This window comes from Schistocerca cancellata, chromosome 4 (assembly GCF_023864275.1).
Source record: "Schistocerca cancellata isolate TAMUIC-IGC-003103 chromosome 4, iqSchCanc2.1, whole genome shotgun sequence".
In the NCBI taxonomy this organism is placed as follows: Eukaryota; Metazoa; Arthropoda; class Insecta; order Orthoptera; family Acrididae; genus Schistocerca; species Schistocerca cancellata.
In genome coordinates, this window is record NC_064629.1 from 499,825,593 (window position 1) to 499,838,342 (window position 12,750).

The 12,750-nt window shown below is 44.1% G+C and overlaps 1 protein-coding gene across 1 annotated transcript in view; it reads right to left on the reverse strand.

The window, feature by feature from the left end:
• LOC126184288 (uncharacterized) overlaps positions 1 to 12,750 on the reverse strand; it is a 480,787-nt gene that overhangs the window by 103,357 nt on the left and 364,680 nt on the right. The window lies entirely within an intron of this gene.

Consider the following 12,750-nt stretch of genomic DNA (forward strand, 5'->3'; position numbering starts at 1 on the left):
GATCACTCCAGGCAAATGCCGGGATGGTTCCTTTGAAAGGGCACGGCCGACTTCCTTCCGCATCCTTCCCTAATCCAAGCTTGTGCTCCGTCCCTAATGACCTCGTTGACGTTAAACACCAATATCCTCCTCCCTCCCAGTATTCCACCAACGATCCGAAATCTGACAGCTGCTTATCTACAGGTAAATCTACATGTTTACTTCATTTCATATTCTAGAGATTGTTACACACAGATATTTGTATGAGATGTCTGGTTTCAACTGTGGCTAGTTGATATGATAGTCTCCTAAGCTTTTACGTTTTTGAAGTGCAAAATCTGACATTGATGAATAGTTACCAAGTTTTGTCACTATTTTGAAATATTAAGCAAGATCTGACTGTAAAAGAATCCAGCATTTTTGAGATAGCACATCATTATAGTTAATTGCAACATCTGTAAAAAATCTGGGGATGCTATTAATATTGCCTACCAGGGCAATAATGTAAAACATGGAAAGGAAAGGTCCCAAATCACTCTCCACGGGCGTGCATTAAGCCAATCCTCCACTGGTCGACTGTTCACCTAAGATAATAGGCTGTGTCCACCCAAGCATGAGATCCTCAACCCACTCCCAAATTTGCCCGACTCATACAATTATTATAATTGTAGCTGAGTTGTTTATTTTTTAACTTATTTTTTAGTCTTTCAAAGAACTTCACATAATGATATAGGATTTTCAAGGTAATACACTGCAAATCAATAGCTCAAAACATACAACACACAGCATACATAACATTCTTTCTAGGGATAGGACAGACAGTAGACGAGGATAGGAGAGATGGACGGTGGTGGCCGTTTTTAAGGAACCATCCTGGCATTTAGCTGAGTGAATTACAACAATCATGGGAAACCAAATAAGGATTTATGAATTCTTCTCGGGTTATCAGCCGAGTGGTGGCGTCGTCTTGTCGCAACGTTTCAATGAGTTTCGTACCCATCATCTTGTGGCGAAGTGATAATTGCTGGACACAATTCCATCCTTCAGAATATTGTCACGTAGAGGAAGGTGTAATTAGATGAATCACGAACACTAACTTATTCAGCACTTGCATATACAAGAGCGCGGAACGAACTGCCTCCGGCCAGAACACATACAGTATATATAAAGCTACAGAACATTCCTGTACAATGATTCTTGACATTTGTGGACACTTCTAGAATACACTCGAACCGAATCTAGATATTAAAATTGTGCAGTCCACGTGAGTTTTTACTCTCGACCCTCCATGCAGCAGCCGGCCGGAGTGGCCGTGTGGTTATGGGTGCTACAGTCTGGTGCCGAGCGACCGCTACGGTCGCAGGTTTGAATCCTGCCACGGGCATGGATGTGTGTGATGTCCTTAGGTTGGTTAGGTTTGATTAGTTCTAAGTTCTAGGCGACTGATGACCTGAGAAGTTAAGTCGCATAGTGCTCAGAGCCATTTGAACCATTTGAGCCTCCATGCAGCAGTTCAGTATCATAACCACTACACCAAGGTGCTACTCAGCTTCTGCTGCGACATTGCTTCCTCCTCGAGAGAACAGTTTCTCGGTGTTACGTCCTCCTAGTCCGGGAACGAGTCATCGGTCCTGCATACTATGAGCTCCCGATGACTGATGCTTACTATGGGGGTGATCTTCTTAGATCTTCTTTTGGCACTACGCTCTTCGTCACCTTTCCGATTGTTGCCTGTCGCTGGAGCTTCGAATTCACCCTGGCTGGCAGGATCCTTGTAGGGCTTCATTCTAAGGACGTGGACCGTATCTCTGACCTTTCGTCGTCTTGCGTTTGCGTCGAAATCTTCAACTTCATAAGTAACCTCAGACAACTGTCTTACAACCTTATAAGGTCCAAAGTAACGCCTGAGGAGCTTCTCAGAGAGACCAACCTTCCGAATAGGAGTGAAGATCCAGACGGTGTCACCAGGCTGGTAAACAACAGGGCGGTGGCTCGCGTCATACCTTCGGCAAACTTTTTCTTGAGCATACAGATTGCGGAGTCAAGCTAACTGCAGAGCTTCCTCAGTTCTGGTTAACACCTGGCCGATGTAGTCGTCGTGCACGTCATCAGGATGTAACGGAAACACAGTGTTCATCGTTGTAGGCAAACGTCACGAAAGGTAGCACCTCATACCATTCACTCTGCTCAACACTGACGAACATTGATAGCATGTCGGCCAAGGCATTATTAAGGCGTCCAGTAAGCCCGTTAGTTTGTGGATGGTAGGCAGTCGTCTTGCGATGAGTAATTTTGCGCCGACGGTTTATCTCTATCACAAGATTGGATTGAAAAACTTTCCCCCGATCCGTAATTAACGACCTTGGGGCACCATGTTGTGATACAATGTCTTCCACGATGAATTTGGTTACTGGTGATGCTTCTGCTGTTTTCATGGCTTTTGTAATAGTACAGTGTGTCAGATAATCAGTATAAACAATAATCCACCTATTGCCACTAGCAGACGTTGGAAATCGTCCGAGGAGGTCAATCGCAACACGCTGGAAAGACGTTTTTGCTGGTGGAGTTGGTATGAATCGGCCAGGTGGTTTCTGAGAATATGTCTTTCTCCTCTGGCACTCTCGACACTGCGACGCATAGTGACGGACACTCCTAAATAGACCTCGCCAGGAAAATCTCTTCCGGATTGCAACGTAGGTCTTAATAAATCTAGCACACTGGACTCGCATTCGGAAGGACGACGGTTCAATCCCGTCTCCAGCCACCCTGATTTAGATTTTCCGTGATTTCCCTAAATCGTTTCAGGAAAATGCCGGGATGGTTCCTTTGAAAGGGCACGGCCGATTTCCTTCCCCATCCTTCCCTAACCGGAGCTTGCGCTCCGTCTATAATGACCTCGTTGTCGACGGGACGTTAAACACTAATCTCCTCCTCCTCCTCTTAATAAATCTTAAATGTCCGGCCTCAGGTGTGTCATGGAATTTCTGTAGAGCATCTAAGCGCATGTGTTTGGAATCACTGGTAGCCACCTCTTTCCAAACGGATCAAAGTTGTTTTTGCAAAGTAATCCATTAACTACCATAAATTGTCCTTTCACATCCTCTGACAGATTTAAGGCGAGCATAATTTGGGATATCTTTGCTTCCTTCTTCGGCTCAGCAGAGAGAACCTGGGCTGCAGCCAAACAGTCACTATCTTCATCAAAGTCTTGTTGGTCTTGTACAGGACTTATTGAAAGACCGTCGGCATCTTGGTGCTTTCTTCCACTTTTGTACACTATGGTAACGTCATACTCTTGAAGACATACTGCCCACCTGGTGAGTCGACCTGTTGGATCCTTAAGACCTGTCAGCCAACAAAGTGAATGATGGTCTGTAACAACTGTGAATGGCTTTCCATAGAGATACTGTCGAAATTTGCACATCGCCCAGATAACAGCAAGACATTCTCTTTCTGTAGTTGAGTAGATTCTCTCGGGTTTTGTAAGTGTCCTAGAAGCATAGGCTATAACCTTATCTTTTCCATCCGAAATTTGCACCAGAACAGCACCGATATCTTACCCACAGGCAACTGTGTGTAGTTCAGTAGGTGCTCTCTCATCATACAGACCAAGTACAGGATTAGTCGTCAGAGCCTTTCGCAGCACATCGAAAGAATGTTGTTGAGCACCACCCCAGATAAATTTAGCATCGGCTTTTAACAACTCTTGGAGTGGCCTGGCTTTGATGCAAAAGTCTTTGCTAAAACTCCGGTAATAAGAACATAATCTGGACAAGCTTCTCACATCGCTAATACTTCGAGGAACAGTAAATTCCGTTATAGATCACAGCTTCTCTGGGTCTGGCCGCACACCTCCGTTTGACACAAGGTGTCAAAGTATTTTGATTTATTTTGCTCCAAAGATACACTTTTTTGTTGGAGACGCTTAAGAACGGCCCTCAGTCTTTTTATGTCGTCATCCAATGTCTCTGAGAACACAATAATGTTATCTAAATAACAAAGACACATCGTCCATTTCAGGTGACTTAGGAGATTATCCATCATCAGTTAAATAGTAGCTGGTGCATTACACAAACCGAAGCTCATTACCTTAAATTCATACAGGCCCTCAGGGGTGATGAATGCAGTTTTCTCACGATCAGCCTCATCTACTTCGATTTGCCAGTATCCCGAGTACATGTCTATTGTTGAGAAAAAGTTAGCCCCCTTCAGACAATCTAGTGTATCGTCAGTTCGTGGAAGAGGGGAATCGTCTTTTTCAGTTATCTTATTAAGCTTCCTGTAATCAACAAAAAAGCGCCAACTGCCAGCCTTCTTCATGACGAACCACTGGTGACGACCAAGGGTCTGCGAAGGCTGAATGATGTCATTCTTCATCATTATCTCTACCTCGTCGCGATTTATTCGACGTTCCATTGCTGACACACGGTATGCTCTTTGGCTTATTGGTCGATGGTCTCCAGTACTAATCCGGTGCTTCACCGTCGATTTGTCTAATTTGATCTTCACCTGTGGATTGAAGCATTCAGAGAACTCTCGAAGAATGGCAAGTAGCTTCTTCTGTTGTTCTTTAGTGAGATTAGGTCATAGTCGAGGTATAAGATCTTGTCCCGTAGTGGTAGAGCTAATTTCGTCTACAGGTGTCTGTGAGGCTCAGCTGCTCTTCAATTAACGGATCAGCATGCGTCTTGGAAGGATCTGTGGTTCTCGGCGACAGTTGACTACCCACAATTCACCGAATCCGGTCTTAAACGAAACGGCAGAGGATAGGATGACCAAATTATTTTTCAGTGGCATACTTCTCTTACATTCCACTACAAGATCCATGGGTTGATGCATGGCATGATACATGACAGTTACCTCTCTAGCGCTGACTGCAGAAATGATCACTTGATCCAGCACTCATAGTATCCACACAATCGGATGCGCATCTTCCTGTCCACAGTATCTAATCTCGTCTAGCATAATCTTCGAGCGACCACAGTCTATAATTGCCTGAGAAGCTTTCAAAAAGTCCCATCCGAGAATGACGTCATGACTACATTCTTGTAAGACGATGAATTGTAAGGGCTATTTATGACCACTTATATCCACACGAATCGTACATCTTCCCGTAGGTTTTACATATTTCCCATTAGCCACCTTCAGCAGAGATATTTTGCTGTCGATGAATACGGTTTTCTGCAACTGGCGACGGTACTTCTCCGAAATGACTGGATATGATGCTCCAGATTCCACAAGAGCTTGAGCTGGTCGGCCATCCATGAGGATATCGACGTAGTTTCCAATCATTTTTGTAGTGGTAGACGGTGTAGGATTTTGCTCTTCGGCGTCCTCACCTCCAAAGAATGTCGCACCCTTTTGTTTTCTAGGTTGCGGCGGCTAGGTGATCGGCTGCAGTTTCTAAACTGCGATGGAGACCTTCATCGGCGCGTTGGGAACGTCCTCTCCCGCGGCTAGCTTGCGGCGATGGTGACCTACATCGTCCTGCACCCACATCTTCTCGTTCATCTTCGTCGTCTCGGGGTTGGCGTCAGCTAAGATCGGTCTGCTGTCTTCTGGCGCGGACGTCATCAAATATCCACCACCTTTCTCGACAATAGCGCACCACATGTCCCGGTCGTCCGCAATGGAAACATACTGGTTGGTTATCCTGGGTCCTCCAGACGTCAGTCTTCCTTGGTGCCCAAACAGGTTCCTCAAGCGGCACTGTAGGTACGTAACTTCATCTGAGTCTCAACTTTTTCCCCGTTTTAAAGGGAAATGATGGACGAGAGATTGGTTTCAATGTGTGTTCCACTTCCTCCCTTATGACCGCTTGAAGTGTCTCGGTTTTTTTGCTCTCCGTGCAATCTAAGTGTCTTCTAAACTTCCTCTCTCACTATCTGACGAAGAATACTTGTGAAATCAATTGCTTCCTCCATCACAGACATCGATACGACGTTTTTAAGCCGTTCAAACTTCTTGCGTGTAATTCATTTTTGATGCATTGTCTCGATATACTGGCACCATTTTATGAAGTCGTTTTCTGTCATTCCATTTGTTAAATTTGCCTATACGTTCTTATATCTTCCGCCACTTATTTGGATCTTGGCAATCGTCACCAGAGAACCCGGAATGATGTCTCATGTGGTGGCACACAGTTGCTGTCATCGTCACGTCCTTTTCTTCCTCTGTCTCCGACAGATTGCGATCTGTGGAATACGGCTCGAACTCGGGTTTCTCGCCACGTAAACGGCGGCTCTGCCGTGGCGTGATGGGAGTCGCTGTGTCGTCGATAATGTGTGCTATCACAAGTTCCAATGCCCCCCAGCACCTCCACCAGAACAATGTCACGTAGAAGAAGGTGTAATTGATGAATGACGAACACTAACTTCACTTAACGAAGCTTTGTTCAGCACTTGGACATACAGGAGAGCGGAGAGAACTGCCTCCGGCCAGAACACTTACAGTAAATATACAGCTACAGGACATACCTGTACAATAATTCTTGACATTTGTGGATACTTCTAGAATGTACTCGAACCGAATATAAAAATTTAAACTCCACAGTTCACGTGAGTTCTGGACTCATGACCCTCGATGCAGCAGTTCAGTACCATAACCACCAGACCACGGTGCTACTCTGCTAGTTTCGTGCCAATATGAAGCCTTTGTCTTAAAAACAACATTGCTTTATTCGGTTAGTCCAATCTACCTTTTGTGCGTTGGTGAAAATACATGTTTAAAGCCAATGATAGGCGCAAAACATGCACCGAAATTGTACGAAATGTATTTTATGCCGGCCGAAGTGGCCGCGCGGTTCTGGCGCTGCAGTCTGGAACCGCGAGACCGCTACGGTCGCAGGTTCGAATCCTGCCTCGGGCGTGGATGTGTGTGATGTCCTTAGGTTGGTTAGGTTTAACTAGTTCTAAGTTCTAGGGGACTAATGACCTCAGCAGTTGAGTCCCATAGTGCTCAGAGCCATTTGAACCACTTTTTTTTGTATTTTATGAAATTTTTTCAGCAATTATTTGATTATCCCTCACGATGCGTAAACTATTGCGATAAAATAATTGACCTCTTAACAGTAGATAGTTCTGAGGAAGTAGAGAGCGTTATGACGGATACAGAGATTAGTGACCACAGAGTTCTTGTGGTAAGACTGAATACCATAAGAGCCAAATCCATCAAAACTACACGCAAAATCTATCTATTTAAAATATCAGATAAAAATTCGCTTAACGCCTTCCAAGACACAATCTCTCTTCCTTCTATGCTAACTATGTAAGAGGAAACCAGATGTGGTTTAAATAGAAAGAAATAGTATTGACGGCAACTGAGAGATTCACATCAAGTAAATTAATGAGACGGAACAGATTATTTCTAGTACACAAGACAAGTCAGGGCATTATTGCAGGAGCAACCAAAAAAGCATGCCGGATTCAAATGAATGTGAAATCTCCAAGATCCTCTTTGTTTTACAGAAGCTCGAAATTTAGAGCAGACTTGAATGCTAGATAATTTTAGTAGTTTTCACAATGAAACCTTCTCGAAAGCTGGGAGACAATCGGAGGATATTCTGGTCATAACGTCAACACACAATCAATAACTGTCCGATGACGGCAACTGATGACAGCGTTACTAAAGCAAAGTTACTTTTTAGAATATTTTGATATTTCTTCACCAAAGCAGATGCAGTAAATATTCCAGAATTCAGATCAAGAACAACTGCCGACATGAGTAACTTAGTTGTTGCCCTCGGAATACTGTGGCCTGTGTCGGATCTTGCTGTTGGAAGCGTTGATGAGCCCGAGTTATGCTTCTCATTGGGAGACAATTATGGGTTCTCGCAAAAGTGATCTTTCAATTGTATTGCAAATTGTGTATTGGCTCTTGATTATTTCTTACGTTCACACTGCACTGCGCGTTTCGGTCTTTCGCCTCTCATCCAGTAGTTTCTTACGTATAGATTCTCATAGAACTCCTTTATATAGTAGTGAGGTTAACTAATTAGACATACTGCAGCACTCCTTTTGTTGTGTCGTTGTCGGCACTGTGTTTAAAAACATTTGTGTAAGCACCTTCGGTACTACAATCTGCTAAATTTGCGAAAATTTATTAAAAATTACAACATTTGATTAAGAAACGACGTCGTTGATATTATAACTAATTTTAAGTGTAATCAGTATCTGGGGCAGTAAACCTTCCTATATGTATTGGCTGCTGTTCAGAATGTCCTTAATAAGTAAGAGTAGAGACCGCATTTTGTATCCAATCATCCTATCATCCTTGAAATTTCTCTGTTGTGCCGTTAAAGAACACGGACTGTCAAGTTCCGATTACTGTGGTGGCGCGTAAGATATTCGCATCCCTTACTGTATGGCAGATTGAAGCGAGACTGCTCCGGAAATACAAATTTTTTCTACTCAGAAGGCCGGTGATGGCGTTAATGTACTGTTGCAGTTTGAAAAGTATGCAGATTTTGCATAATGGAAGCAGAGGCAATGTAATTTCTGCCACAGTGCGGCCCATAGCAGACCGTATCGAACTGTGCGGACAGATAGATCCATACCTGGCACTGTGCTCCAGTGTTAAACCAACATTGTGGACGTAGTTTGCCGGCCGCGGTGGTCTAGCGGTTCTAGGCGCTGAGTCAGGAACCGCGCGACTGCTACGGCGCAGGTTCGAATCCTGCCTCGGGCATGGATGTGTGTGATGTCCTTAGGTTAATTCTAAGTTCTAGGGGACTGATGACAACAGATGTTAAGTCCCATAGTGCTCAGATCCATTTGAACAATTTTTTTGTGGTCGTAGTTTCGTTGTCCGTTACTTTCACGCGGACAAGATGAGAGTCACTTCACGCTATAGCCACGTCGGTGATCCAATCCCTTCCAGTCACTGTGATTATAGTCCGTCCATTAGTTACTGACACACATCAGTATTGCACCAGCATTATGATCTGAACTAACTGAAATGCCAATTTTGTGATTCTACGTATGCGGATTTGGATCTATTGTTGCCATTATTTCTAGGTGAAAAAATTTTCAAAAAAGTATTGTTACTTGAATTTTAGCTGCCACTGCTGGAAAAAAAAATCGTCAATGATATACATTACTGGCCACTAAAATTGCTACACCAAGAAAAAATGCAGATGATAAATGGGTATTCATTGGACAAATATATTATACTAGATCTGACATGTGATTACATTTTCACGCAGTTTGGGTGCATAGATTCTGAGAAATCAGTACCCAGAACAACCACCTCTGGCCGTAATAACGGCCTTGATACGTCTGGGCATTGAGTCAAACACAGCTTGGATGGTGTGTACAGGTACAGCTACCCATGCAGCTTCAACACGATACCACAGTTCATCAAGAGTAGTGACTGGCGTATTGTGACGAGCCAGTTGCTTGGCCACCATTGTCCAGACGTTTTCAATTGGTGAGAGATCTGGAGAATGTGCTGGTCAGGGCAGCAGTCGAACATTTTCTGTATCTAGAAAGGGCCGTACAGGACCTGCAACATGCGGTCGTGCATTATCCTGCTGAAATGTAGGGTTCCGCAGGAATCGAATGAAGGGTAGAGCCAATGGTCGTAACACATCTGAAATGTAACGTCCACTATTCAAAGTGTCGTCAATGCGAACAAGAGGTAACCGAGACGTGTAACCAATGGCACCCCATACCATCACGTCAGGTTATACGCCAGTATAGCGATGACGAATACACGCTTCGAATGTGCGTTCACTGCGATGTCACCAAACACGGATGCGATCATCATGATGCTCTAAACAGAACCTGGATTCATCCGAAAAAATTACGTTTTGCCATTCGTGCACCCAGGTTCCTCGTTGAGTACACCATCGCAAGCGCTCCTGACTGTGATGCAGCGTCAAGGGTAACCGAACCGCAGCCATGGTCTCCGAGCTGATAGTCCATGCTGCTGCAAACGTCGTCGAACTGCTCGTGCAGATGGTTGTTGTCCTGCAAACGTCCCCATCTGTTGACTCAGGGATCGAGACGTGGCTGCACGATCCGTTACAGCCATGCGGATAAGATGGCTGTCATCTCTAATGTTAGTTATACGAGGCCTTTGGGATCCAGCACGGCGTTCCGTATTAACCTCCTGAACCCACCGATTCCATACTCTGTTAACAGTCATTGGATCTCCGACCAACGAGAGCAGCAATGTCGCGATACGATAAACGGCAGTCGCGATAGGCTAGAATCCGACCTTTATCAAAGTCGGAAACGTGATGGAACGCATTTCTCCTCCTTACACGAGGCGTCACAACAACGTTTCTCCAGGCAAAGCCGGTCAACTGCTGTTTGTGTATGAGAAATCGGTTGGAAACTTTCCTCATGTCAGCACGTTGTAGGTGTTGCCACCGGTGCCAACCTTGTGTGAATGCTCTGAAAAGTTAATCATTTGCATATCACAGCATCTTCTTCCTTTCGGTTAAATTTCGCGTCTGTAGCACGTCATCTTCGTGGTGTAGTAGTTTTAATGGCCAGTAGTGTGTTCACCTTGCTTAATAGGCATGGACAGTTTGCGACTTTAACTAACGTATCTCGATTGTGGTCTTAGAAACTATTTCAATGTGAAAACTGAAGTATAAAAATAGACATCCCAAGACAGAGCTAGTGGCCGCGCGGCTAGAGGCGCCATGTCACGAATCGGGCGGCCGCTCCCGCTGGAGTTTCGAGTGCTCCCCTGGGCGTGCGTGTGTGTGTTGTCTTTAGTGTAAGTTAGTTTAAGTAGTGTGTAAGTCTGGGGACCAATGACGTCAGCAGTTTGGCCCCATAGGAATTCACACACATTTGAACACTGAAGACAGAGCCGTTTTATAAGTTTGTCACAGTAAAGAAGTTACCTGAAAGTACGAAGCTGGTGAAAAGTCTCGTTTCCGTTTCATCTTAATTTGTCTTTGGTATGTACCAAGATGTAAAATTTGCCTCACTCGTGACTGAAGGAAAACATACACTATCTCAGCAAATGTGCCCGGATACCAATTAATGGACATTAATATTAGGTGTGTCCACCCTTTGCATTTATGAAGGCTTGAAATTAGCTGGTGACACTTTCAGTTAGGTGTCTGAATTTCTGTGGAGGAATGACAGCTCATCCATCCTCGAAAGACGAAATTTGAGAGGGTTGTGATGTTCGACACTGGACTCAGGAGCGAAATTAAAGTTGTAACTCATCCTAAAGGAGTTCCACTGGGCTCCAGTAGGGACTCTCGGCAGTCCAGGCCATTGCGGGAATAATACTGTACACAAAACATTGTCTCACATATGCGCATCATGACTGGACGCATTTTCATGCTAATACAATGAATCATCATCTCTGAAGTGTTTCTCTACTGTACACAGTACGCAGTGTTGTACAATGTCTTCATATTTTTCCATAGCAATAGGGAAACCACAACCTAGTCACAAAAAGAGGTCACCATACCTTAACACCACCTCATCTGTGCTTCGGTGTTGGCGCTGTAGATGATGTCATGTAAAGTTCTCTCGGCATTCACCAAACACAAAGTCTTCCATCGGATTTCCACATGGTATGGTGTGATTCGTCACTCAAAATAACTCGTTTCCTACCATCCACAGTCCAGTGGTGTCCCCTTTTACACCACTTCAAGCGTCGCTTAGCATTGACTACACAAATATGTGGCTTACGAGGAGCTCCTCCACCACCATACCCTATTCTTTTTAACTCCCTATGCACAATGATTGTGCTAGCTGGACTGCTGACAGCAGTTCGAAACTAACCATTGATTCCTTCCGCTGGTAACATGCGTCTTTTTACAACCACCCTCCGCAATGCTCGACGGTCCGCGTCCTCTAGCACATGAAGTCTGCTTGTTCTTGAATTAACTGTGGTTGTTACTTCTCGTTTCCACTTCACAATCACATCACCAACAGCCCTCTTGGTCAGCAATACAAGGGTTGATCTGTTCCGGAAGGTTTTGTTTCTTAGGAGACATCCAAAGAGTAGTCCACGTTCGATGTTACTAAGCTCTCCTGATCGACCCATCCTGTTGTTAATGATTGTCTAGAAGCGAAGCATTAACAGCAATAGGTAATCTCTGCTGACAACACAGTATTCTCCGCCTCCTTCTCTACTGGTGGGTCTGCCTCTCGTTACATCTTGTGGTGAATTCCATATGACGTAAGAGAATCCAGACACTTTTCTTCACATAGTATATATAAGTAATAAACACGTTTGTTTTGCACTTCAGATGCTTTTTTGTTGCCAGCAGCAGATGTAATCAAGGTGAACCTTTGAAGTTCAGTGTAGCAGTGTTAGCTCTGCTAACATTTCGAGAGAACCTAACTGATTTCCAGAAAAATTGGTTAATTCAAGAACCGATAAATCGATGCTGTAAATTCGATTAGTACAAAATACAGCCTGCACTGTTTTTAGAAATATGAAGGATTATCTTTTGTGAACGAGCGGGACGGAGAAGTGCTTAGTGCTTGGTCATGATGGCACTATATCGCAGAATTCAAATACCAGTATGATATATTCGAGAAGAATACGTTCAGTATATTTCCCTACTCCTGTACCATTCGAGATTGTGCTCCAACTCTAATTAACCTCGGCGTCGATGAGGCATTCATCCGTAGCTTCCTTCCTTTTCACGTCTCGTGAATGCACAGTGGATCACTTATATTGCTATATTTAACTATGGGAACTAACTAAAATGATAAAGCGTGGATTTCTGTGTTTACATTGTGCACAAACCTCCATTAAAGGTATTTCATTAGTTACAATAATTGTAAA